General features: G+C 35.7%; 1 protein-coding gene across 1 annotated transcript in view; it reads right to left on the minus strand.

Annotated features, from left to right (window-relative positions):
- Positions 1-27,526, minus strand: part of CSTF3 (cleavage stimulation factor subunit 3) — a 72,308-nt gene that overhangs the window by 22,267 nt on the left and 22,515 nt on the right. The window lies entirely within an intron of this gene.

A 27,526-nucleotide genomic window follows, 5' to 3' on the forward strand; every position in this document is an offset into this window, starting at 1 on the left:
TTTAAAAGTATTTGTTGATTTTTGGCTCCAGATTTTAATACTGTCCTTTCAATCTCATCGCATTCATATTATTTTGTTCAAGTTATTGTCTCTCCCCTTCAGCAGCTCTTTTGTTGGGGCCTATCCTGACAGTTGCTACATCATTAACTGCAATTATTTTTTCTGTCTATTCCCTGACGCTGTGTTGGCAGTCTTAGGATAGTAACTGATCCCTTCCCTACCATGACAGCTATGTAGCCGGTGTAGACAGGAAATAGGCTGTTGGTAGTCCTCTGACAAAGATCCAGAAAGAAGTCTTTGCTCAAGAGTAGGGAGGGTTCAGCTCGCCTGATGTCCATATTCCTCTGGGGTAGAAAGTCCAGGACTTCCAAGTGTTTCTATGGGTCAGTTTCTAATACCTTGCCCTAGGCCAGTGATGGCGAACCTTTTGAGCTCGGCGTGTCAGCATTTTGAAAAATCCTAACTTTTGGTGCCGTGTCACATATAGAAATTTTTTGATATTTGCAACCATAGTAAAACAAAGACTTATATTTTTGATATTTATTTTATATATTTAAATGCTATTTAAAAAAGAAAAATCAACCAAAAAAATGAGTTCGCGTGTCACCTCTGACATGTGTGTCATAGGTTCGCCATCACTGCCCTAGGCTCTCCACCAGCCCTTTCTTTGAGACAGCCACAACACCTGAGGTTTCCTTGAATCCAGCTGCTCTGCTCAGTAGAGGTAAATAGGATGAGAATGGCAGTGAAGTAAGATGAGTTGAAGTCACTAGCTTCCAAAGGCAATGACAGATTATATACAGTTCTTACAACAGGTTAGGGAAACCAAAACTACTGGGAAAATTGGCAAAGAATATGAATAGGTGATTTCCAGAAGAGAAAATAAAAACGGTTGAAGATAATATGGCAACACATGCAAACTTACAAAATGGGAAAAACAAAAACAGTTAACAAAGTAAATGCTCATCAATAGAAAAATAGTTCAGCCCTGACCGGTTTGGCTCAGTGGATAGAGCTTCGGCCTGCGGACTGAAAGGTCCCAGTTTCGATTCCGGTCAAGGGCATGTACCTTGGTTGCAGGCACATCCCCAGTAGGGGGTGTGCAGGAGGCAGCTGATTGATGTTTCTCTCTCATCGATGTTTCTAACTCTCTATCCCTCTCCCTTCCTCTCTGTAAGAAATCAATAAAAAGTATTAAAAAAAAGAAAGAAAAAAAAAAAGAAAAATAGTTCAATCAATTGTGGTGCATTCATATAATGGAATATTATATACCCATAGGAAATAAATTAGGACTGTTAACAGGTAGTTTGAGGGAATTTTCACAAGATTTTATTGAATAAAAAAAAGATTAAAATGTGTATAATACATTCCATTTTTGTAAAACAATGCTCAAAAAATAAATCTTGCACTGGCCAGTGTGGCTCAGTTGGATGGAGCTTTGTCCCATGCACCAAAGTGTCACGGTCCATTTCTGATCAGAGTGCATGCCCAGGTTGCAGGCTCCATCTCTGGTTGGACATGTGCAGGGGGCAACTGATCAATGTTTCTCTCTCATATACATATTCATCTCTCCCTCTCTAAAATCAATGGAAGCATATCCTTGGGTGAGGATTAAAAATAATAATAAATAATCTTATTTGTATACATGTATGTTTGTATATGATTTTATGAGCATGGAGAAAATAAGGAACATACACAAAGTTGTTAATGTAGTTGATGGGCAGAGTTCTATCAGTGGAGGAACAGAGACAAGAAAAAAGAGGCTTTACATCATGTATATGATTTCATTTATGCATCTCAGTAAAAACTACAATTCTATATTATAATAAATATAAACATGCTTACAGGGCTCTACTTGAAAACCAAAGCTTGATTTAAATTTTAAAAAATTCTTGATACTGCTTTGACGTTTGTCTGACATCAGATTCTCAAGTCTATCATTAACCAATCAAAAATGCCTCTATTTAAAGTCCATTATATACATACAAATAGTTTTAAAAGCATACAAAAACTTGCTTATATCTATCTACTAAAAGTAATGCTATATAATTATAAATGACAGTGGCCCTTAAAAATTATTTTTGTTCTCAGTTCTCAAACTTCAATGTGCAACCCATCTGAGTTGTTAAAAGTGTAGAATTCTGTTTTTAACAGGAATCACAAGTTATACTAATGCAAAGATTTTTTAAAATGGTTGGAAATATACCAACATATGACCAATTTATGTGTTAGTGTGACGGAATAATTGTTTTTTCAAAATTTGAATAATGTAGTTATATTATTTTTGTAATTTAAAAAATCCTTTAGAAAAAATTGAGGATAATTTTTAATATTCACCTTTCTGATATATCTACTGATAGTCATAAAAATTTGTCGTGAAATTAAAACGTTTTTGCACAGCAAAGAAAACCATGAACAAAATGAAGAGACAACTCACAGAATGGGAGAGCATGTTCACCAATACATCTCATAAGGGGTTAATATCCAAAATTTATAAAGAACTTATAAAACTCAACACCAAAAAACAAAAAGAAAAACAAACAAACAAAAAAAAACAATGAAAAAATGGGCAACAGACCTGAATAGACACTTTTCCAGAGGACACATAGATGGTCAACAGACATGAAAAGAGGCTCAATGTACCCTAGCTAATTGGCTCAGTGGACAGAGCGTGGACCTGCAGAATGAAGGGTCCCAGGTTCGATTCCAGTCAAGGGAACATGCCCTGGTTGCAGGCTTGCTCCCCAGTGGGAGGGCATGCAGGAGGCAGCCTATCAATGATTCTTTCTCATCATTGATGTTTCTATGTCTCTCTCCCTCTCAGAAATCCAGTTTGGCTCAGTGGATAGAGCGTCGGCCTGCGGACTGAAGGGTCCCAGAGGTTCAATAGGGTCAAGGGCACGTACCTTGGTTGCGGGCACATCCCCAGTAGGGAGTGTGCAGGAGGCAGCTGATCGATGTTTCTCTCTCATGGATGTTTCTGACTATTCCTCTCCCTTCCTCTCTGTAAAAAATCAATAAAATATATATATTTTTAAAATTAAAAACAGAACTGCCTTATGACTCAGCCATTCCACTTCTGGGAATTTATCTGAAGAAACCCGGAAACCTAATTTGAAAGAATATATACACCCCTATGTTCACTGCAGCATTATTTACAATAGCCAAGACTTGGAAGCAATCCAAGGGTCCACCAGTAAATGAGTAAACAGGTATGGTACATTTACACAATGGAATACTACTCAGCCGTAAAAAGGAAGAAAATTTAACCCTTTGCAACAGCATAAATGGACCTGGAGAACATTATGCTCAGTAAAATAAGTCAGTCAGAGAAAGACAAGTACCATATTACTTGACTCATATGCAGAATTTTTTTTCACTCATATGTAAAATTTAATGAACAAACTAAACTACCAAGCAAAATAGAGACAGACTCATAGAGAATAGACAAACAACTCTAATAGAGGGGTTTTGAGAGGGTGGTGGTGGAGGAATTGAGTAAAAAAAGAAAAACCAGAGAAAGAACTCATGGATCTGGACAACAGTGTGGTGATTGCCAGGGGCAGGAGATGGGTTAAGGTGGAAGAGGGTATGAAGGGATAAATGGTGATGGGGGAGGAAAATAGAGAAAAAAAATTGTCATGCACTTGAAATTTTATTCTTTTGCTGAGTCATTTTGATTTTACCAAGATATGAAAAGATGCTGTGGAGGGAAAGGAATAAAAAATTTTAAATTGTCAACTCCCTATTTTTATTTTATAAAAAAGGAAGGTAATTAGATTAGCAAAAGCAGGCTCTGAATTTTATTAAATTAGACTGGTCATTGGCGGAAGAGTAAAACAAGTATAACACTGAATAAATATGGATCCATTCCTGATACATTAAAAAAACTTTTTTTATAAGTTTGAGTCAAACTGCATATGGCCGGAAGCAAGATCTCAAATAGTCCCTATTTGTGATACTTTTAAACACTTAATTCTAATTCTTTGCTAACATCTATGGTTATTCTCAAGCACAATTGAACATTAATTATCTTTTGGAACTAAAACTACCCTCTGGGCATTTACTGAAACTAATAATCACAGCAGATTATTTAACTTTGCAAAATGTAAACCTTATCAGAGGAAATGTCTAATAAACTATTGACTAACTGTGGTAACATCCATTTTTAACAGTTTAGATATCTGTGCCCTTTATCTGGAACATCCTATATAATAAAAGCTAATATGCAAATTGACCGAACGGCAGAACGACCGGCCACTATGATGCACACTGACCACTAGGGGGCAGACATTCATTGCAGGGCTGGCCCTAGCCCGCAGGCCCCCGGCCAGTCAAGGCAGGTGCTAGCGGGGGGTACCCCCTCCCCCCGATCACCCCACAGAGGAAGGCGACCAGCAGCGGTGGCAGGGCTGGCTGGCGATCAGGGGGCAGCGCCAGGCGGGCTAAAGCGGGTGCTAGCAGGGGCCCCCAATCACCCCACTGGTCGGCCCTGATTGCCGGCTAGGCTTAGGGACCTACCTGTGCGCAAATTTTTTGCATGGGGCCTCTAGTTTTTATATGAAGATGTAAAGAAGCTACAATATTTAACTGTTTAAAAATAAATTAGTTTTCCCTAATATTAGGAATATTTTTCATATTTCATTGAACATTTTATAAAATGGTGTAAATGCCTATAAAGCTAACATTTTCCTTAACAGAGAAATCTCTACATGTAAAGAACATTTTGGCTGATTTCCTCAATATCAAATTTTCTGTTATCAGAATTTTTTAAATGTTATTTTTAGAAGTATCTATTAATAAGTAACTATATAATTCATTTTAAATAATTCAAAAACGTATTTGACAAGTGAATCCAACGGACATAATTCTATAGAGCAGCGGTTCTCAACCTGTGGGTCGCAATCCCTTTGGTGGTCAAACGACCCTTTCACAGGGGTCGCCTAAGACCATCCTGCATATCAGATATTTACACTATGATTCATAACAGTGGCAACATTACAGTTATGAAGTAGCAACGAAAATAATTTTATGGTTGGGTCATAACATGAGGAACTGTATTTAAAGGGCCAGAAGGTTGAGAACCACTGGCATAGAGGAAAGTAAACAAACCAAACAATTTAAAGGAAGTCTCTATATACTTTGTTTAGGTTTTCATATAAAATAACCATTTGAGACAAGCCAATGCTTGTTTTAAGATACTACAGGGTTAGACCCCATCTCAAGTGAGTTTACATAGCAGTTGCTTCTACAAATGGGATGAATAAATGAATTAATTGGAAACGCACATTCCTAATTTGTTTCCCATATCTTTCTAAAGATTTGCACTTTTGTGGGACTTGAGACAATCAATTTAAATTGAGTTTGAGCTGTAAAAGCTGATTCTGCTTGTCTTTTCCTTTTTAAAAAAAATATATTGATTTTTTACAGAGAAGATGGGAGAGAGATAGAGGTAGAAACATGGATGAGAGAGGAACATTGATCAGTTGCCTCCTGCATACCCGCTACTGGGAATGTGCCCGCAACCAAGGTAAATGCCCTTGACCCCACGCTCTATCCACTGAGCCAAACCAGTTAAGGCTCTGCTTGTCTTTTTCATTCTAAAAAGCTTAGCCCCAATCCTGAAACCTAAAAGCAAATGGCATCCTGAACACAAACCCCATCTTCCATTCATTTACCCTTTTTTACTACTTTTTTCTGGGGCTCTCTAATTCCTTATACCCAGAAAAAAATGTATTGGATATTACAGGCGTAAGTTATTTTAAGAAATTTGGAAAATATTGAAGAATGGTACTTTAAGATCTACCAAATTTTTAAAAAATATATTTTTATTGATTTCAGAGATAGGGAGGAGAGATAGAAACATCAATGATGAGAACCATTGATCAGCTGTCTCCTGCACGCCCCCTATTGGGATCAAGACAACAACCTGGGCATGTGCCCTGATCAGGAAGAGAACTGTGACCTCCTCGATCATGGTCAACACTACCCTAGCCAGTTTGGCTCAGTGGCTAGGCCATCGGCCTGTGGACCAAAGGGTCCCGGGTTCCAAACTGATCAAGGGCAGGTACTTCGGTTGCAGGCTCCTCCCCAGCCCAGGCCCTGGTCAGGGCGTGTGCAGGAAGCAACCAATCGATGTGCTTCTCTCACATTGATATTTCTATCTTTCCCTCTCTCTTAAAAAAAAAAAAAATCAATGGAAAAAATATCAAGTAAGGATTTTAATTTTTTAAAAAACTAAAAAACAAACAAAAAACAAATGTATGCTTACATATACACAGATTTAGATTTAACAAGTTGGCTAAAACCTATTGCTATCCCATAAATTTTGTTCAAGACACTTAAAGTTGTGTTACATAAACAACAAATCTGAGTAGAGAATATAAATATGAGTAGAGAATATAAACCAGTTATAGTAACATTGTAATTGAAATTATAATTTGCAGGGCAAATTAGTTTTAGATTGAGTTTACATTCCTTTTTTTTGTTTTTTTAATCCTTACTGAGGGCATTTTTTCAATTGATTTTTAGAGAGTGGAAGGGACAGAAGCGGGGGGGGGGGGGGGGGGGGGCGGCGATAAGAAAGAGAAACATTGGTTGGTTGTTTCCTGCGCACATCCCAACAGGGGCCAGGGATCAAACCTGCAACCCAAGTATATGTCCTTGACAAGAACTGAACCAGTAACCCTGCAATCCGATGTTTTACCCACTTAGTACACTGGCCAGGGCCATTTTTATTTTTTGTACTAACCAAATTTGGTATTAATCTTCCACTTTTCTGAACCAACTAAAAAATATTTGCAGTGTGTGCTTCAGATTTACCAGGTGGATATGGGTCCATGGATCTGGATTTTATCAAAGATCTTATAATCAAGTTGGAAACACGAAATTACTGGGAAGAACAGAGGACTAAATTTAATTTTATATATATCGCCATGTCCTATAAAGTTAAGAGGAAAAGGAGTCCCATGCAAATTAGTTACTGAGGAAAGTTTTGCTGAGCAGATGAAATCCAGGAAAAAAGGTTTGTGTGAGTCTCTGAAGTTTTCTGTGGAAGAGTGGAAAGAATATGTATTAGGAAAGTAGGCTGGCTAATTGTGGTGGCGGTCCATTATAGAGGGCCTAAACAAAAAGCCAAGCAGAGTTTAAAACTGATATACACAAAATCTGGATGTCACCCAATAATGAAAGTACAGAAACTATGGCTCATCAGTGGGGTTGGGGGATGAGGGAGAGCGAAATTGGGGAAGATAGAAAGGTGGCTTTCAGTCTCATGGGATAAGGCAAGGCACTGGCAGAGAAATCCCTAAGAAGCTGCTGCTATCATCCTTACTGGGGTAACAGTGGCCTGGGCTTTGGGAGAAGGCCAGGCAGGGAGAGAAAAATAGTAATACAGAGAGAGGGGAAAAACCAGAGGTGTATTTTTTCATGAGAAGAAAAATGTTATGGTAATTGCTGTAAAGTTTACTTTTTATTATTTTTAATGCAGTGTTTTATTTATTGCTTTAATTTTAAGAGAGGGAGGGAGAAAAAGAGAGAAACATTGATTTGTTGTTCCATCTACTCACACATTCTTTAGTTGATTCTTGTATGTGCCCTGACCGGGGATCGAACTGCAACCTTGGAGTAATGGGGACAATGCTCCAAACAACTGAGCTACATGGCCAGGGCAAGTTTACTTTTTCCTTTTTTAATGTTTTTGTATTGATTTTAGAGAAGAAGGGAGAGGGAGAGAGAAAAACTGATGTGAGAAACATCCATCTGCTGCTCCGACTGGGAATCAAACTGGCAACCTTTATATGCACAGGATGGCAATCAACTGAGCCACACCAGCCAGAGCCAAGTTTACATTTTATTGGATTTAATGTGGTAACCATAACTAACTCAGGAATTTTTTGAAGTTAGGACATAAGGTATTGGTTTTCAAATAAAACAAGTGGGATTAAAGATGTGTATCTGAGTCACTGATTTAATTTCTGAAAAACAGCCATTACCAGGCAGAGAAAAGGAACAGAAACTCAGAGTGCTTGAGATAAGAGAAAGGATAAAATCACATCTAAAAAAATCAAAGGAGAACACTAAGAAAAAAAGAGAGCTGATAGATGATTTACTGTTATGCTGCTAAATAAGTGTAACAATTATAATAGACATCTAGTATCAAGGAAAATGCGTTACCTAGTCTTTCTTAAAATCACTTTTCAAAAACTGGATTTCATTTCTCTACTTTTTGAGCAATGTGCCTACTCTTCCAGTATTTTTCTATCAGTAGATTTATGAATGCGGAAAACAACACATTTCCTTGTTCCATAAAACTTTTATAGTGCATTCCTCAGACTAAAATACCATGTTTTTATCCAAATATGCTATTCAAACTCTCAATTTTAGGTCTGAAATTATTTCAATTACATTATGCAATTCTGCCATTGATACTTTTAATCATTGTATCCAATAAAATCAGCATTTGTATTATGAGCCGATTCTAGTTCTCTCAATCCTATATGCATACGTTATTTCTACTTTTAATTTAAATGCCTTGATTGCCCATTCCTTTAAAATGTTCATCAAATATTCTCCAAGTCATCCTTTTCACCAAAATCACACATTTACTTAATCTTTTCCTCTTTACACTTGGACAAACTATTTTACTAAATTCTGAAGCAATTAAAAAATCTCATTGCCAAAAAAAAAAAATCTCATTGCCTAACTCAATTTGAAAGATCATGCCAGCAACTTTTGATAGTGAAATACCAATTCTAAATGGTCAGTTTAAAGAAATGATCATAAATGTTTAAAGATACCTAAGTAAAATTGTATGTTAGTTTCTTATAAAGCAAAAAATGGAAATATGAATGTACAACAATAAAGGATTGGTTAAGTAGCATACATCTGTATGTGCTAATTTAGCACATTTAAAAGTAATTTCGTATAATGAATAATAACAAAAATATAAAAAACATGTTACAACAAAGTTTTGAATTTTTGTTTTATAGAAACCTGTATCTAGAAAAGCTAGCAGTGGTAAAAGATAGTGGAAATATGAATTATTTCCCATCATGCTTACACTTTTCAAATTTTCCTGCAATAACCACATTATAGTACTATTTTGTTTATTTTTTAAAATATATTTTTATTAATTTCAGAGAGAGGAAGGGAGAGGGAGATATAAACATCAATGATGAGAGAGAATCATTGACTGGCTGCCTCCTGCACGCCCCCTACTGGGGATTGAACCTGCAACCGGGGCATGTGCCCTTGACCAGAAATGAACCCAGGACCCTTCAGTCCACAGGCTGATGCTCTATCCATTGAGCCAAACCGGATAGGGCTATATTACTCTTTTAAATTTATTTTCCTTTTTAAACAACAAGTTCTGTTTTTCCTTCCTCATCTTTTTTCAACTTCCATTCATTTGATATATCATTATGCTTGCTTTGTAAAATTGTACCATTTAATTCCAAAATTTTCATTCATCCACATACTTAGCTTCAGTGACAACTGTTTATGAAAGCCTATTATATAATAACTATATTTTCAGTAGTCCCATCTAGGTATTATCCTATATAATAAAAGTGTAATATGCTAAATGTCTGGTCCATGTTCAACCAATCAAAGCGTAATATGCTAATGATATGCTAAGGCCACTCAACTTCTTGCTATGACGTGCACAGACCACCAGGGGGCAGACAGTTGACTGGTTGCTATGACGTGCACTGACAACCAGGTGGCAGATGCTCCGACCGGTAGGTTAGCTTGCTGTTGGGGACTGAGAGAAAAGGGCCAGATACGCCCTGGAGCCCTCCCGTGGTCCCTCCCCATCTGGCCAACCTCTTGTGTCCCTCCCCAGCCCCGATAGTGCACCAGTGGGGTCCCTCGGCCGAGTCTGGGCCCTTTCACCATCTGAGACCCCTCGGGGGATGTCGGAGAGCCGGTTTCGGCCCCATCCCGCAGGCCAGGCCAAGACACTCCACTGGTGCACAAATTCGTGCACCTGACCTCTAGTTCCATCATAAAAAAAATCCCACAGGACATGTTGGATTTCTCTATCTAGTGCTGCTGCTGGTAATTTAGACTGTATGTCCCAGGACTTGGTCCTTTTTTGAGATATGGCTCAATAAACACTGTCTTCCAGAAAATAAAATAAAATCCCACAAAGGCACGGATTTTTATCAGTTTATTTCCAAGCACCTAGAATAGTGCCCACATATAGTGACATTCAATAAATATGGCTAAGGAAATGTGGCTAAAAATCTGTCACTGATTATATAAAAATGAAACCATGGAACTTGTATAGAAAGCTCAGGAGTTGTTATTCTTGTTAAAAAACAAAACAAAAAACACCACACTTAAATAAAAGGTTTTAGGAAGAGTGATACAATTATACTGTCAGTCAATTCAGAATAAAATACTATCTATCCTTAAAAATAGTTAAGGACCCATTAAAACTCTAATACGGATTTTGAAAATATTTTTACATGGCTTATTAGTATTCATGTAAACACCTAAATCAATTTTATTTTTCATTAATTCTCTTGAATGAAAACATGATTTCCCATATAACACTGCCTCAAATAACAAAGTAAAAGGTGAAAAACTGGGATTTTGAAAGTGGAGGTTTAAATAGGTAGATATACCTACCAAATTAATTACCTTTACAAAAACCAAGAAAAGCCCTGACCAGTTTGGCTCAGTGGATAGAGCATCGGCCTGCAGACTGAAGGGTCCCAGGTTTGATTCAGGTCAAGGTCATGTACCTTGGTTGCGGGCACATCCCCAGTAGGGGGTGTGCAGGAGGCAGCTGATCGATATTTCTCTCTCATCGATGTTTCTGACTATCCCTCCCCCTTCCTCTCTGTAAAAAAATCAATAAAATATATTTTTTTAAAAACAAAAAATTCAGGTTAAAACATTAAATTCCAGCACAATTAAGAGACAGATGAATCATTTTCCGCTGGGAGACATGTTCCAAAGATGAAATTTTGGTTCTATTTTAACGAGTTAAGTCCTATTTGGAAATTTTAAGTATTATCTCCAGAATGTTTATAATGTAATCTAATAGGTACTTATTTAAAAATTTTTTCCCTTCGTAAGTTCCTAAGTGCATTTCTCCAAACAGGGTCACATTTAAAGACTGAACAAAAGCATGCACTATTTTCTCTGGAATTTTATTTATATCTGTTGGTTTGAAATGTTTGGTTAGTATTTTACATTTCACCCCTCCAAAATAAGTTTTTGATGATATTTCCCAAAGTGATACCACCGAAAGTAACAAATTAGGTTGAAATCCTATATGGAATACCCACTAAGGTTTCAGTAGACAAGAAGGAAATAAAGATCAGATGGGAATTCCTGCCATTAAAAGGAGATTTTTGTGCTATCACTGAAATGTAAATAAAGTTGAAGAGGAAAAAATCTGCAAGCTCTGGATCAAGATGATATTTTATCCTATAAATGAAGTCTAGAGGAAGGCTCCTGTAATCTAATAAATACATGGTCATTCTTTCTGGTGGATTCCAATATACAGATCTAATTTTGTCCTGGCTTTATGTAACAAGTTAGTAAGAGCTGTCAGATGATCAAAAGCTGTGATATAAAAAATAATAGGAAAAATAACATTTCCCTAATACTCAGTTTCCCAAAGAACCTGAGCTCCCGACAGCCCTTTCCTAATCACTACCTAAACCTGAAGAACAGAAACAAGACCATTGTTCTGTTCCCCTCCGTCCATCATCCCACAATATGCACACAAAAAAACTATTAAAATAATCTTAAGGATGGGCTTTCAATTGCTACAGTTGAAATACACTGTTGGATAGGAAGGCAAGCATGTTGGAAAACTAGATTGTATGTGCCCTGACCAGATAAGAGAACTCATTTGGTTAGAGGGTTGTCCAGTCCCAATTAGCAAAGTCTGCAGGTTCAAGAAGCAACCAATCAATGCATAAAAAATAGGACAACAAATTGATATTTCTCTCCCCACAACCCCTCTCTCTCTAAAAAAAAAAAAAAAAAATCAATCAATCAATCAATATCCTGCAGCTGGGGAAGAGAGGGAAGAGGGTGCAGGGGGGGGGAAATCAATATATTTTATTATAAACTAGATTTTATGAAATGTTTAATTATATCACCATTGGGAAAACTACTTTTTAAAATATTTAATATTAAATAGTACAAATATAATCCATATGCTACATAAAACTCACATCAAAGGGATCTCTATGATTCCTAAAAGATGCTTTCATTTTTCTATTTTCAATGACCTTATTGAATAACTTAAGAATCAAGATTTTTCTTCACAAATACTTTATAGGCAAATCAATTTAAGGGGAAAAATGTAACTACCAACAGAAACATACTCTTATTAAATCTATTTAAAGTTATTATCATTACATATTGGCAATTCAAGTCTTATGTCTTTCTAACATTGAGTAGCAATATAAAAGATTTGAGACGTGTAAGAAAAATAATTTGCAAACAAGATTTAAATGAGAAATGGGTTTTAATGAACTAAGTGAAATTATAAGCACGGCATGTTTTTGAAAGAAAAATATTTAAAGCAAGTAAAACAGCAAAACAAAGGAAAATATTGGTCTTTCAAAGATACTTATCATTCCTTCTAATCTGACATTAAGAAAAACATTAGCAGTAAAGATAACATACTATTTAGTTATATCAAAATTATCTTAACTTCTAGTAATCATGCAAAAGTTAAACATTTCCCTTAACTCTCCTAATATATCGTGTTCCTGCAAATTAAGAAACAACACAAAATTGGGGTAAAGGAGATCAGTCCTCAGAAAAATAAATATAAAGGTCTTTGAAAATAGGAAATGTACTCAATCTCATTTATAAAAGAAGTGAAAATCAAAACTACACTGAGATTATAATTCTTTACCTGAGAAAACGGGCAAAAAATTAAAGTGTAATAACATATTTTGTAAAGAGAATATAAAATTGGTTCTTTCAAGCATTACCAATGTAATTTTAAATTGTTAAAAAACTCTGTGAAAAGCCATTTGGATATAAAAAAGTTTTCAATCCCATACTCTGATTCAGCAAGTCCTCATCTACAAATTTTATATATAGATATATTGATACAAATGGAAAAGACACGTATACAGATAATAGTCAATGCAGAAATGTTTACAATAAAACTGGTTTGGGAAGAAACTAAATGTTGTTCAGTAGGAGATAGGTTAAACAAAATATGGAAAAGTAAGTACTTATTTAAAAAAAACAAAACCTCTAAAATTTACTTTAAGCAAAAAACAAAAGGTAAAAAACACAACATAAGATTACATAATTACTCCTGTAAAAGGAGAAAAAAACAAAACACACTGAACACGTGGGTGCCTCAAAGACAGGTATATGAAAGACTTCATTGTAGGTCCCTCGTGTTATCTTGGATTTTTGAACTATATTAAAAAAGTTTTGCCGAAACCGGTTTGGCTCAGTGGATAGAGCGTCAGCCTGCGGACTGAAAGGTCCCAGGTTCGATTCCGGTCAAGGGCATGTACCTGGGTTGCGGGCACATCCCCAGTAGGAGATGTGCAAGAGGCAGCTGATCGATGTTTCTCTCTCATCGATGTTTCTAACTATCTATCTCTCTCCCTTCCTCTCTGTAAAAAATCAATAAAATATATTTAAAAAAAAAAGTTTTATAGATTATTTCTAACTTTTAACAATGAGATTACTATAGTAATATACATGGGTAAAAATATGACTAAAAGTCAACATTTAAGAAACTGTTGTAAGCCACAAACTTTATAAACTTCTGGCATTAAACAAATCAAATGAGATTTACCAAGTTTATTTATAAATAAACATAAAAATAAAATTCAATCATTTAACTCTTTAAAAAGGAAGCTAAAAAATACCATTGTTACAATTCTAATGAAAGTCCTTTAATTTTATGAGAACTTTCATTATGACAGAATGACTTGGGGGAAGACAGTTTATTACAAAAATAAAGAGTGACTTGATGGATTCTTACTAAATGAAAAGATATTCTTTAAAATATACAAATCTGTTTCTTTTTTTTAATAATGCAAAAGGATTTATTTATATACACACCAATGAAGGAGAGCAGTCTTTTGACAAATGGAGATTAAGAGTAAGTAGCTGATTTTGGGACCTACTACAATGGCAAGACTTGCTTTGTTGCCTTCAGATGTTGGGTCTATTTACCTAACACTTCAGGCTTTTTCAATGGGTCTTCCTCCTCCTGGGCCTGATTTTCTAATTCCTTAAGATATACTAGCTGGTGTTGCAGGTAGTCTGTGTTACTCTTCTGTTCATCCATGAAGCATAAGGTATTAGTGTCCCTATTGGCAGAAGCTATGATCTTCACGTCTAGCAGGGGTTTGGTTAACTCAGTGATTCCCAAAGTGGGCGCTACTGCCCCATGGTGGGCGCTGCAGCGATCCAGGGGGGGCGGTGATGGCCACAGGTGCATTTGTTTTAACTTTTTTTTGTATTACCTTTCTATTCTGAGTTCAATAGTTTCATAATTTCAAACTTCACTGTTTCTAATTTACACCTTTCTTTACTATATTTTACTAAAAAGGTAGAAACATTAATACACATATCTTTCTGTTTAATTGCTATTAAAATTAAAAAAAAATTAATTTCCAGGGGGCGCTGAGTAATATTTTTTCTGGAAAGGGGGCGGTAGGCCAAATAAGTTTGGGAACCACTGGGTTAACTGGTTCTCCAATTCCAGAGCAGACTAGAGCTTGTATGCCTATTCCCCAGTTATCTATCTCAGGCCTCTTATTTTTTCTTAATACATTTTTGTTGATTCTAGAGAAGAAGGGAGAGGGAGCAAGAGAAACATCAATGCTGAAAGTCATTGATTGGCTGCTTCCTGCACCCTCCTACTGGGGATCAAGCCTGCAACCCAGGCATGTGCCCTTGGCTGGAATTGAAACGGGGACCCTTCAGTCTGAGGGCGGGCACTCTATCCACTGAGCCAAACCATCTAGGGCTCTCAGGCCTCTTAATCACCAGAAGGAAGATTGTACTTTTACGTTCTCTTAGGTATCTTATGAATTGCTTTCCATGTTTCCTTTTCACCTCAGCTTGATTTTCAAAGAATGTGGCAAGATGAGGTTCTTCTGGGCCTTCAATAACAGGCCATCCTGTATAATAAAAGCCTAACATTCACATCAACCGGAAGGCGGAATGACTAGTGAAATGACTGGTCGCTATGATGTGCAATCACCACCAGGGGCAGACACTCAATGCAAGAGCTGCCCCCAGCCCATGGGCCCCAGGCCAGCCAAGGCCAGTGCCAGCAAGGGCCCCCCAGATCACCCCACAGATTGCCCCTGATCACCAGCCAGGCCTAGGTACCCTACCCATGAACAAATTTCATGCATCGGGCCTCTAGTAGGTAAATAAACATCACTATGTGCCACATGATTAATAGCAACCCTACACTCTTCAGAGAGGGGTTGCTTGGCTGCCATCTTGGCTTTAGAGAAAACCAGCCATAAAACAGTGCTCCTGTATTTTTTGAAGTTATGCTACAATCAGTAATGTCCAAAAGTATACATGTAACTAACAATGTTATTTCACTGTGTCTACCAGTAGGATATCTTTTTTCACTCCATAGATTTTTTTCCCTGCATACAGAATTTTGACAGCTCATTTTCTTATGCAAATTCAAGAGGCAATTCCAGTCTTCTGGTTTCCATTGTTGCTGTTGGGGAGTTGTCAAGTTAACTGCCAATCCTTTGGTCATTTTTCTTTGTATCCAACTGTTTCTGTGATTTATATTTTTGTCCTTAGTTTTCTATAGTTTCATTCTCATAAGGATAGGTGGGTAATTTTTCTTATTTGGGATTCATTGAACATCCTGAAACTGTTGAATTCTTTAGCCATTCTGGAAAATCCTTAGTATTTCTGTTAAAATTGTGATTTGTCCCAACATTTCTCTTCTACTTCTGAAACTTCAATTGCAAATTTTCACTCTATCCATTGTGGCTATTAATCCTTAGTTTCTTATTTTCTATCTCAGTCTCTTTAAGCTCCAGTCTGTTTTTCTTCAATTCTCCAATTCTCTCTTCAGCTCTAATGGGTTATATCAACCTATTTCAACTTTTAATTCTAGTTTTTGAAATCTTTGCAGATGTTTCTACTATATGCCATTTCCTTATTTGCTTAGTTTTTTAACAATTGAACTACTTTTCATCAAGAAAGGATTCGAGACTGGTCAGTGTGGCTCAGTTGGCTGAGCATCATCCCATGCACCAAGAGGTTGTCAGTTCAATACCTGTTCAGGGCAGATGCCCAGGTAGGGGGCGCACAGGAGGCTGTTGATCGATATTTATCTCTTATTGACATTTCTCTCTACCTCTTGCTCTTGAAAATTCAATTTTAAAAAATTTATTTTTAAAGGGTTTGAATAAGCTTTACTAGGCACCTAAGAGCATAATTCAGGTCGAGTCCACTAACATTCATGGTTCAAATTCTTTTGAAATACCCAAGTGATCTTTATTTGGACCACAAATCCATGCAAGGGCCAACTTATCGTTATAACATCTCAGGATTTTCCCATTCCACTCTCCTCGGGATTACAGGTAGTGACTTTCCTCAGTCTCCCAAGGTTAGGAAGGTAGTCTTCATTTGTTTCTGGTCATTGTCATCCTGAGTACTGCCTGCACACAGCTTTAAAGGGAGAGGATGTCCTGTTGGGTATGCCTTGAACTTTGACTTTTGCTGCTTTAACCTCTAGAAGCACTCAAAATTTCAGCCTAAGCATTCTCAGTTTGGCAACATTTCTCAAAATAAGAAGTTTAGGTACTCAGCTTATCTCCCAATGTTCTTTTTGGGGGAGAGGAGGAAAGGTTGTTTGGGTTGTGTTTGTTTTCCACTTGGTAATTCTTTATAATGCATTCAGTTCTTCAATGCTTTTAAGATATTTCAAAAATTCTGTTCAGCAGCCTGCCTGGTTTTCAGTGAGAGCTGATCTACATAGAAGAGCTCATCATATTAACCAAATCTTCTTAAATATATTTTATTAACATACTAGTGGCCCAGTGCACAAAATTCATGCACATTAAAAGGGAATTCGAGGAAATATTTTAATATGCTATTTTCCCTTTATCTATAATAGAAGTGTCAGAGATGAAAGAAAATTTGTAAAATTTATATGAAAATCTCCCTCCTGCCCTGAGCGGTTTGGCTCAGTGGATAGAGCGTCAGCCTGCGGACTGAAGGGTCCCAGGTTCGATTCCAGTCAAGGGCATGTACCTTGGTTGCAGGCACATCTCCAGTGGGGAGTGTGCAGGAGGCAGCTGATTGATGTTTCTCTCTCATCGATGTTTCCAACTCTTTATCCCTCTCCCTTCCTCTCTGTAAAAAATCAAATATATTAAAAAAAAAAAAATTTCCCTCCTGTCAGGTCTGGGGCACACCACGGGACCCAGAGTCAAGTCTTCATCCACCTGCGTGCACCTCAAAATTGTGCAAGACCCAGACCCAGCTGGCCCCACCCCCGTCAAGCCCTGCAGGGTCAGGGGCGCGGCCTCAGGTCCCTCAGCCCGGCGCTGGGCGGGGGTGCGGCCTCAGGTCCACCGGCCCGGCACAAGGGTGTGACGATCATATGTATATTAGTTCTTTATTACATAGGATAGCTTTCAAAAAAATTAGCGACTAATTTAAAGCAACCAAAGGAGCATTTGTGATCTTGTTTCCCAGCAATGTCGTCAGTTTGGCTCAAATATTCTTATTAAAAAAAAACAAAAAAACTTTAAAATCCAATGTCATTGAAACTCTACATTTCCAAAGGTTAAAAACATTATAGAACTCAATCAAATATATCTCCTGTAATATTTTATAGCATTCCCAAGTAGGTGTAATTCAGTTCTCTGAAACACTTTATAAATCCACCAATTTGAGCTTACCTTTAATGTCTGCTATACATAAGTAAAGAAAGTTTGGGTGAAAGCCACAAGAAAAAAAAAGAAAAATGACAATATTTAACACCGAATTCTACAGCTTTTTTAAAAGACAAAAGCTAGAGTAATCTTTTACATGGTTTTAAAAATAAACCTATATAAAGTCAAGCTTATGGATTAAATTAAAATAGGAATTTATATATATTTTAATATGTCTTAATGAATGTTCTCTCCTCAATTACATGTTGGCATTATACACATACACGACATCAAAGCTGTGCAAAGGGGGTTGGGGGGTTGGAATACTTATGCTTTACCAATGTGACAATAGCTGTGAAAACCCAAGTTTGCATCTCATATATACACATACAATTGGCTTGGAAATTTTACTCCAATATATAGGGTGTCCCCAAAAAATGTGTGCACACTTTAACAGCTGATAGCTCAATTCTGAAAACAAATGTATTTTAATAATAACTGCCTCTATAATTAGTCAAAATGTGTATATATATTTTGGGGGGATGGCTAAAAGTTTATTGCAACCAGTCAGGGATTTATCTTCTGTATCAGGTTTTTAAATTTTATCTGAAAGTATTTTGAAAACACAAGCAAACATTTTCTTAAAAGGTACTTCCAGCTTAGCTGGGGTGGGTTAGTGGTTGAGCATAGACCTATGAACCAGGTCACAGGTTTGATTCCCAGGTGAGGGCACATGCCCGGTTGCGGGCTCTATCCCCAGTAGGGGGCATGCAGGAGGCGACCAATCAATGATTCTCTCTCCTCACTGATGTTTCTCTCTCTCTCTTTCCTCTCTGAAATCAATAAAAAAAAATATATATATTTTTTAAAAAGGTAATTCCAAACATTAGGTAAATTAGTTATGCCTTTTATATTGAGTAATTCTTTAAAAATCTTTCTCTTGGTCATACATGAATTTTAAATACAAATGAAGCTTATTCTAAGATACTCAAATATGTTTTGTATGTTTATAAAAACTGTAAAGATGTATTTTTAATGTGTAAGTTTTTTAATGTAAGTTAACAGTAAAGGTATTGGCCACCTATAATTTTATAAAAAATAATATATTTTGTTATAAATTGATATCATACTCTAAATCTTAGAAATTAAATTCAAGTTGTAAAATATGATAAACTGAACTTTATTTTCCGCTGTGAATTTTTCATACAACAAATACTTAGAGTGCCACTATTATACCAAGCATTGTTCTAGGTTCCTAAAACATAACTATGCACAGAAGGCAAACCCTAAGCACAGTAAACTGGTTACTTTATCAGAAGATGGTATTATATAGGTGAAAAAAAGGACAAGTATTTGAGGTGTTAGAAATAAAAGTGGTAATTTTACATAGGATGGCCATAGCAGACCTCACTGAGATGATAACACTTTAGCAAAAATCTGAAGAAACCAGAGGATTTTATCAGGCAGCTATCTGGATAAATTTCTTTAGAGAAGATAAAAGAGCTAATGTAAATAAAATCCTTGAGGTGGGAATATGTCAATGTTTAATAAAGCCAGTGTGACTGAAGAGACTACTATGTGAATTATCTACCAAAGATACCAAGCACAAAATCCTATACTTAAGTTGGTACCCTAATTTACTCCTTACACTTTTTCTAATTATTAAAAATTTATTTAAACAACCTATCTGAATTTATGACTAATAACTGTCTATGAAACATATAAAAATGTTAGACAGAAATATAAATTCATATAAATGTATGATTTTGATTTTTTTTTTACTATATCCAACTTCTACTTGTAATGGAACCCTGCTTATTCTAATGCATTGGAAGATTCCAGAAAGTGGCCAAACCCAATCAAGAATCACCCAATCAACAATCATAAGTCACTAATTACTTACTCAATTACTTACTGCTATAAAAACAATGTATTCCATATACCATTCCAAAAAAAAATACAATAAATCACTATCCCCTTAATACAATTCCATATTTCTCTCATTATTCATCTAACATATTGCCATAGGTAAAAAATATTCCCTAATATTTTTGGACTTTACAAAATTTTGAAAATAAAATTTAGGGACTGATGTAGATTTACCAATAATTTTTGTTAAAGAGATGTTTGAAAACCAATTCTTGTGCTTTCACTTTTCTTAATTTTAGCCAGTCTTTAAGTATTCTATTAATATTCACAAGATGCCAGGACATAAGTTCAAGGGTTTTGATTTTTGATACTGATATTAATAAAAGTGGCATTTTAAAATCCTGGTAATCAATTCTTTGTCCTGTTGGTATAACTGTCCCTTTTAGTGCACACTTGCATATTAACGTATGCATTTAACAAAATAAGGAGATAGTTTCCAATTTTTTCATTAATACAATTCACATAACAAACGAGGATCATTTTTTTTCTGTGCAGGAATCAATCTGGAAACTGTTACTGAAAAATAAATACTGGCAATGTGGTACAAACATTTTACTCATGGAGAAAATTTTTCTAGGAATCAAATTGAGAGAACTCCTCAATTTTCACCCTTAGAAAAAGTCTTCCTTTCTCTCCCAAAATGAATACTCTGTTCAATTAATGTCACATTTTCCCCAAAACTATATGAAGATTATTAAAGGCAATAAGGTTTCATGGCTTCTTATTTCTATTAGTTTCTTAAGACTCAAATATAAAAATGAAACCAAAAAAGAATTTCTAGCCAATATGCAATTTTTCCTTGAAAAGGAAACTTCCACTCAGTTAACTTCTAAATTCATGTAGGCATTTGAGTTAAAACAAGGGCCCAGAATTATAAATATCTCAACTTAAGGTTTTTATAGAGCAAAATTACATTCACATTATTTTGGCCTTTATAAAATTTCAGATGTTTATGCCTTTTCTCCAGTTCTTTAATTAACAGTTTAGCTACAATTCCAGATTAACTATCAAGCTCATGTTTTCATAATTTAAAAAATTTTTATGTAATAGTCACCTAAAATACTTGGAAGAACTAGAAGCAAAATTCAGCTAAAAAATCATCAAGTTGTGACCCTGGCTGGGTGGCTCAGTTGGTTAAAACATCATCCTGATACACTAAGATTGCATATTCAATCCTTAGTCAATGTACATATAAGAATCAACCAATGAGCCCTAGCCGGTTTGGCTCGGTGGATAGAGCGTCGGCCTGCGGACTGAAGGGTCCCAGGTTCGATTCCGGTCAAGGGCATGTACCTTGTTTGCGGGAACATCCCCAGTGGGAGGCATGTAGGAGGCAGCTGATCGATGTTTCTCTCTCATCGATGTTTCTAACTCTCTATCTCTCTCTCCCTTTCTCTCTGTAAAAAATCAATAAAATATATTTAAAAAAAAAAAAAGAATCAACCAATGAATGCATAAGTAGAATAACAAATCAATGTTTCTCTAAAATCAATAAAAATTTTAAACTATCAGATTGTTTCAAATCAAACTATCAGATTGATGTTTTTCTCCCCTTTCAGCAAATATTGGTTTCTATCAAACATGGGTATTTTCTCTATTATAGCATTCCACTCATTATAATCACCTCCTATACCAAACTGTAAATTTGTTCAGAGGTGTCTATAGCATCTAAGTGTCTATCATGCACTTATTACATACTTAAAAAGTAATTCACCATCTTCCTCTGATATATAAAGTCAAAGCAAGAACCTGAAACAAGACATTTTTATGTACTTTTCTGCTTGTAGCCAAATAAAAACCAATGAAAATAGATGATGTGGGGCCTGAAGATGACTTTGAGAACCTATAAATTCATCAATTATACCACTGAAAAATAGCGTAACACTTCTGGCAATATTTTCTGAATATAACCCAGACAAATACATAGTGGGGCAAAAGTAGGTTTATAGTTGTGAGTACACAAAACAGAGTTTATTCTTGTATTATTTATTATTTTCCATGTGAATTGTAAATCTACTTTTGCCTCACCCTGTATATGAATAGGCTTCTGTTTAAGTCATTTTACAAAACACCCACTGTTTCAGGGTCCTTTTAAGGGCTCCACATATAAAATCACCTGCCAAAGCGTTCGCTAACAAAATTCTGCATATTTTATTTTTTTTAAAAAAATACTTTTGATTTTCAGAGAGGGAGAGGAAGAGAGATAGAAATATCAATGATGAGAATCACTGATTGGCTGCCTCCTCCTGCACACCCCACACTGGGGATCAAGCCCACAACCGGGGCATGTGCCCTTGACTGGAATCGAACCTAGACCCTTCAAGTCTGTAGGCCAACGCTCTATCCACTAAGCCAAACCAGCTAGGGTACAAAATTCTGCATATTTTAATTTGCAGAGAATCTCATGAAAGTTAAACTACAGCTTATACTTTTCTTCCTATCTAAAAAGTATCATAGGCCCCACAAGCAACGCTTGTGGATAGAGCATTGGCCACAAGCACCAAAAGGTCGCAGGTTCCATGCAGGAGGCAACCAGTTGATGTGTGTCTTTCACACATTTTTCTTTCTCTTCTATTCCTCCCTCCCTCCCTTCCATCCTCTGAAAAACAATGGAAAAAAATATTCTTAGGTGAGGATTAACAAAACAACCCAACAAAAAACAAAAAGTATCTTAGGATAAGCACCACTGAATACACCAAATTTCTACAGTTCAATTGTGGGAAACTTAAAATTGCAAAAACTGTTTCATAGGTAATTTCAAGTTTGGATATATCCTAATGGTTTACTTGTAATATATGAGCAATATCAGGAGGCTGCATGAAGATAGTTCAGTTTCCAGTGAGAGAGAGATGTACTCAAAAATATTTCTTAAATGTCTGTCTGCTAAAGCACAAAATACAAACAACTGGAAATGTTGGTCCAGTTTCAATAAATGTGATTTTTTCATTAACTACGGGAGTCAAGATCCTCCTTCAAACCTTTTTTTAAGAGAGCTAGATATTGTGTGCCTCTGACTTCAATATTTTATTTCATTACGTTTTGTTTCACAATTTCAACTTTAAAAAAAATCCTCACCTGAAGACATTTTCATTGATTTTTAGAGAGGGGAAAGGATAGGGAGAGAGAGAAGCACCAATTGTGCCCCGAAGGATCAAACCAGCAACCGAGGTATGTGCCCTGACTGTACGGAACGATGCACCTACCAACTGAGCCACACCACCATGACTATAATTTCAAATATTTTAAAGGTCTCCCATCCAATACAAAAAAAACACCACAATAAAGTACAGTCTATGCCAGCCGTGGGCAAACTATGGCCCGCGGGCCGGATCTGGCCCGTTTGAAATGAATAAAACCAAAAAAAAAAAGACCGTACCCTTTTATGTAATGATGTTTACTTTGAATTTATATTAGTTCACACAAACACTCCATCCATGCTTTTGTTCTGGCCCTCCAGTCCAGTTTAAGAACCCATTGTGGCCCTTGAGTCAAAAAGTTTGCCCACCCCTGGTCTATGCTATCAGAAAATGTATTTTGCAAGTCTTCTACAGTTCAATGGATAGAAAAATATAAAGAAAACTGTTTAGTAAGCAGATATTTCATTCTAATAAAACTCCTGTTAGACCAGAAAGTAAAACTTATTGTCCTCACATTAATATTGAATGTAAGTAAGTATTTGGGGTTGTAAAGAATGTGTTGTTCTTAAAGGTCCATAATTACTAAAACTTGCCTGTTTTGTGTACAGGATTCCTATTTGAAATTAGATCCAAGTACATATGACTAAAACACTTCAAACTGTGAAGGGGAAAGTACAAATGGCAAAGTAGAGTTTCAGAGCTAAGATTTTATACATACCACGAGATGAGGTGCACAGAAGTGATTGTAACATGTCATCTTCTAAAAGATTTGTAGAAATTTTATGTGGCTGAGTTGCTGGATTTATTTTTTCAAATGTAACCCCAAATCCTAATAACTAAATGAGAATGTAAGATACTCTTAAGCAAAGAAAAATGTCAGTTATGAATCCACTATATAGTTACTTCTACAATATACTGTACTTTATGTTCCTCAGCTTAGTTAGTATAGTGGTTAGTGACTAGGAGCCTAGGCCCAGATATTAGAATACCACCTTTTCCACTTACTTCCCAGTAGCATAACCTTTAATGTTTTTGAGCTTAGGAGAGCTACTTAAGGCCTCTAAATCTCAGAAAAGCTGAACAAAATAAGAAAATGAGGGATAATAGATACCTAACTCAAATGGTAAAATGTGATAACCTAGTATTTCACATAAAGCACTAAACAGTTCCCAGAATATATTAAAAGCCTATTAAATTTTAGTTACTGTTGAGGCAAGTAATCAGAATAAAGAAAAAAAAAATCACCATCAAAATACAACTGAAAATTCATTTTAAAATGAATTTTTAAATTGAAGACTATTTTGTTGTACTTCTAAAACTCTATTTTAGAATATTTCACCTTCAAAATGTCTTCCTCACATACTTCTGCTTATATAATGTTCATATAGAAGACTATTTTCCATAAAATTCAGTTTTGTAGATGTACACCTAAAATATAACAGAACTGAAAAGCACCTGCTTGCTTTTAAGAACTCCAGTACAGTTCCATGCATATTTTGGGTAGGAGCCACAAAAATTAAAATTCCCACCACATTCCTCAGTATTATGGCAGTCTAAAGAAAACTCTTGCCTGGAACAGTGAATGAAACTTTTCCATTTATGTCACAATTCACAGCTCATTGAAAACACTTGAATTCATACTAGTTTACTTAGGGGATGAGAATAAGAATAGTATGAAATCTGTGTGGTAAACTGATATACATAGAAGGCACAGCAGAAATTCAAATGATTTCACTGATCACAGAAATAAGGAATTTTAGAAACGATAAATCTGACAGAAAAAGGTAAACATGAGATGGATATCTATAATAATAAAAGCATTAGACCAGGCCAAACGACCTTCCGGACAAAGCCGGGGCTGCAAGGTCCAAGTTCCTTGCACAAATTTTGTGCATCAGGCCTCTAGTTATATTAGAACACTGCTGGTCCTTTTCAGTGTGATGATATTGTGGTTATGGAGGACTATATTCTTTACATAATCAGAGAAAGAAGCATGCATGGCAAAACAAAATACTGAGTCAAGATGGAAGGTACAGAGGCATCTACAGTAATATTCATACTACTCTTTCAATTTTTATCTTAAAAATTTCCTAATAAAAATTGGGGCGAGATTAATGGCTTCCCAAAGTCACAGTAATTCAATGGAAGAGCCAAGAAAAGAAAGTCCTTCATCACATTCTAAATTGTGTCATTTTTATTCCTCCATATGTCCTCTATAGAGTAACCTACGAATTCCCTGCCTTTTAAAAAAATTAACAAATTTTTAAACATCTTTCTACACTACAAAAAATAATCAGGCCACTGTTTCAACACGACAGATAATGGGTAGAATTCTCACCTTGCAGTTGAGGCACATGGCAAGTAACCACTCCACTAACTACATAAGAATTAAGTCACAGACACTTACATAAATAAGTTCTTTTGACTTGGAGTGTGTTCTTTGAATGTAAATCTCACAACTATTCTGGGAACTTGGGAAATCCAATCTTACACAACCCTAACCCTGACTGCAGGCCTCAGAAAGTTACCACACTGTCAAGAATACTCCCAGGCACATAATACATGCTCTAAGATTAAGTCTTGATTGATTATACAGTGGGGCCTTGACTTATGAGTCCCAACTAATGAGTTTTTTTTTTGAGATACCATCTGTCTCTCGGCCTATTTTTTTGCATTGAGTTGACAGAGTAATTTGAGTTAACGAGCTCCTTAACGAGCTCGGTCTCAAAAGGAATTAAACTCGTAAGTCAAGGCCCCACTCTATACTGATTGATAAAGCACAGCAAGGTACATTTGAAAGAATTAGCAAAAAGACTTTATAGTCCAGACAAGTTTAAGGAATATTCTGCAAGAAACATACTCACAGCATTAAGATTCAATTGCCGCCCTCCAATGTCTCAATCCCCAAAACACCTAATAACAGATCCCATGTGTCCATTCTTTGGAGACTACATCAGCCAATACTAGCATGCTAATTGCAATGCCTATACATTTGGTGTGGTTTATGAGCTTTGAGTTTAAGAAACAACATCTCTTGATTTTACTCATATATAAAGTAAGAGGGCTGAACTACTTTATTTTGTTTTCCAGCTTTAAATTTCTGATTTAAATTCAATGTTCATTTTGGCTTTAAATACATAATACCTGCATATTCAGGGTTTAAATAGAAATTTTTTCAAGAAAACCATCATCATGAAATAATCAATACTTTTCTTCTCCAATTTCAATATGAAAATGTACAGAAAACGTCACCACAAAAGACAATTTCCCTTGTTACTATGTGAGGTGATGCATGTTAAACACTGCAGTAATCATTTGCAATGTGCATATATCAATACATTGTGTTGTACACCTTAAACTTATACAATGTTAAATGTTGATTATATCTCAATAAACTGGAAAAGGAAAAAAAGACCATTTCCCATACAAGAATCATTAGACATAGACTTAAAATAATGTTATCTGTATATGCCAAAGCTAAAATCTTGCTTAAAAAAAAAGTTATTGCCGAAACCGGCTTGGCTCAGTGGATAGAGCGTCAGCCTGCGGACTCAAAGGTCCCAGGTTCGATTCTGGTCAAGGGCATGTACTTGGGTTGCGGGCACATCCCCAGTAGAAGATGTGCAGGAGGCAGCTGATTGATGCTTCTCTCTCATTGATGTTTCTAACTCTCTATCTCTCTCCCTTTCTCTCTGTAAAAAAGTCAATAAAATATATTTAAAAAAAAAAAAGTTATAACTGAACATGTTCTATCACATGAATAAAAGTATCAGAAATATTAAAAATAGGTTTCATTTTCTCTTTGGACCATATTACATTTCAAATTATTATTATAAAACTATATTTAAATATATTGTCTTAGATGTAAGATTCTTTGTTTTTATAACTATTACTTAGTATTTCCAAATAGGAAATTTTTCTTTGGAAGCCTTCTAGCATACAAAACCATAAAATTTACCCCAGGTTATTAAAAATGCTGTTTAGTTTCTCAACAAGCTGTATTCAAAGCAAATACTCATAATTTTGTTGATATTGCTGTGGACAGTGAACATGTAGGAGAAAAAATTATAGACTTTAATTGATTATACCATTATACTATTTGTTTTCTGCTCCAAACTTGTAAGACCAAAACTGTTTAGTAATAAAAATTAAAATTTAAAAAGTAAATTATTTATAAGTAAATGCAGTCTTGTCCACTCAGAAGTACAGCTTTTAATTGATATTACTAGTATTATTTTAACATCTTCATTTCTTAGAAGTGCCTTGAAACAGACTCATTCAAATAAATAGCTGTTTGCAAGATGAAAGTACATAAGTACATACTAAACAAAAACCCCCACAATGAACCCATTAGAAAATAGCTGAACCTTTGACTTTAAGAGGTCTTTGTTTTTTAAGAGAAAGTCAATTAATTGCCACCTGGTTCCTTTATGCTCAAGTTAGAACCAAAATACAGAGCACCCTAAAACGTTTGTGTGTATTATAATTAGTTCTATATCCAAATGTGGAAGTTTCTAACGGTAATATTATGATGGGCTTAAATGTGTTTGTGCTTATTCATGGATGCCATGTTGGAGCAAA

This window comes from Myotis yumanensis, unplaced genomic scaffold (assembly GCF_028538775.1).
Source record: "Myotis yumanensis isolate MYYU_CA2020_CCGP unplaced genomic scaffold, mMyoYum1.0.hap1 SCAF_10, whole genome shotgun sequence".
Lineage (NCBI taxonomy): Eukaryota > Metazoa > Chordata > Mammalia > Chiroptera > Vespertilionidae > Myotis > Myotis yumanensis.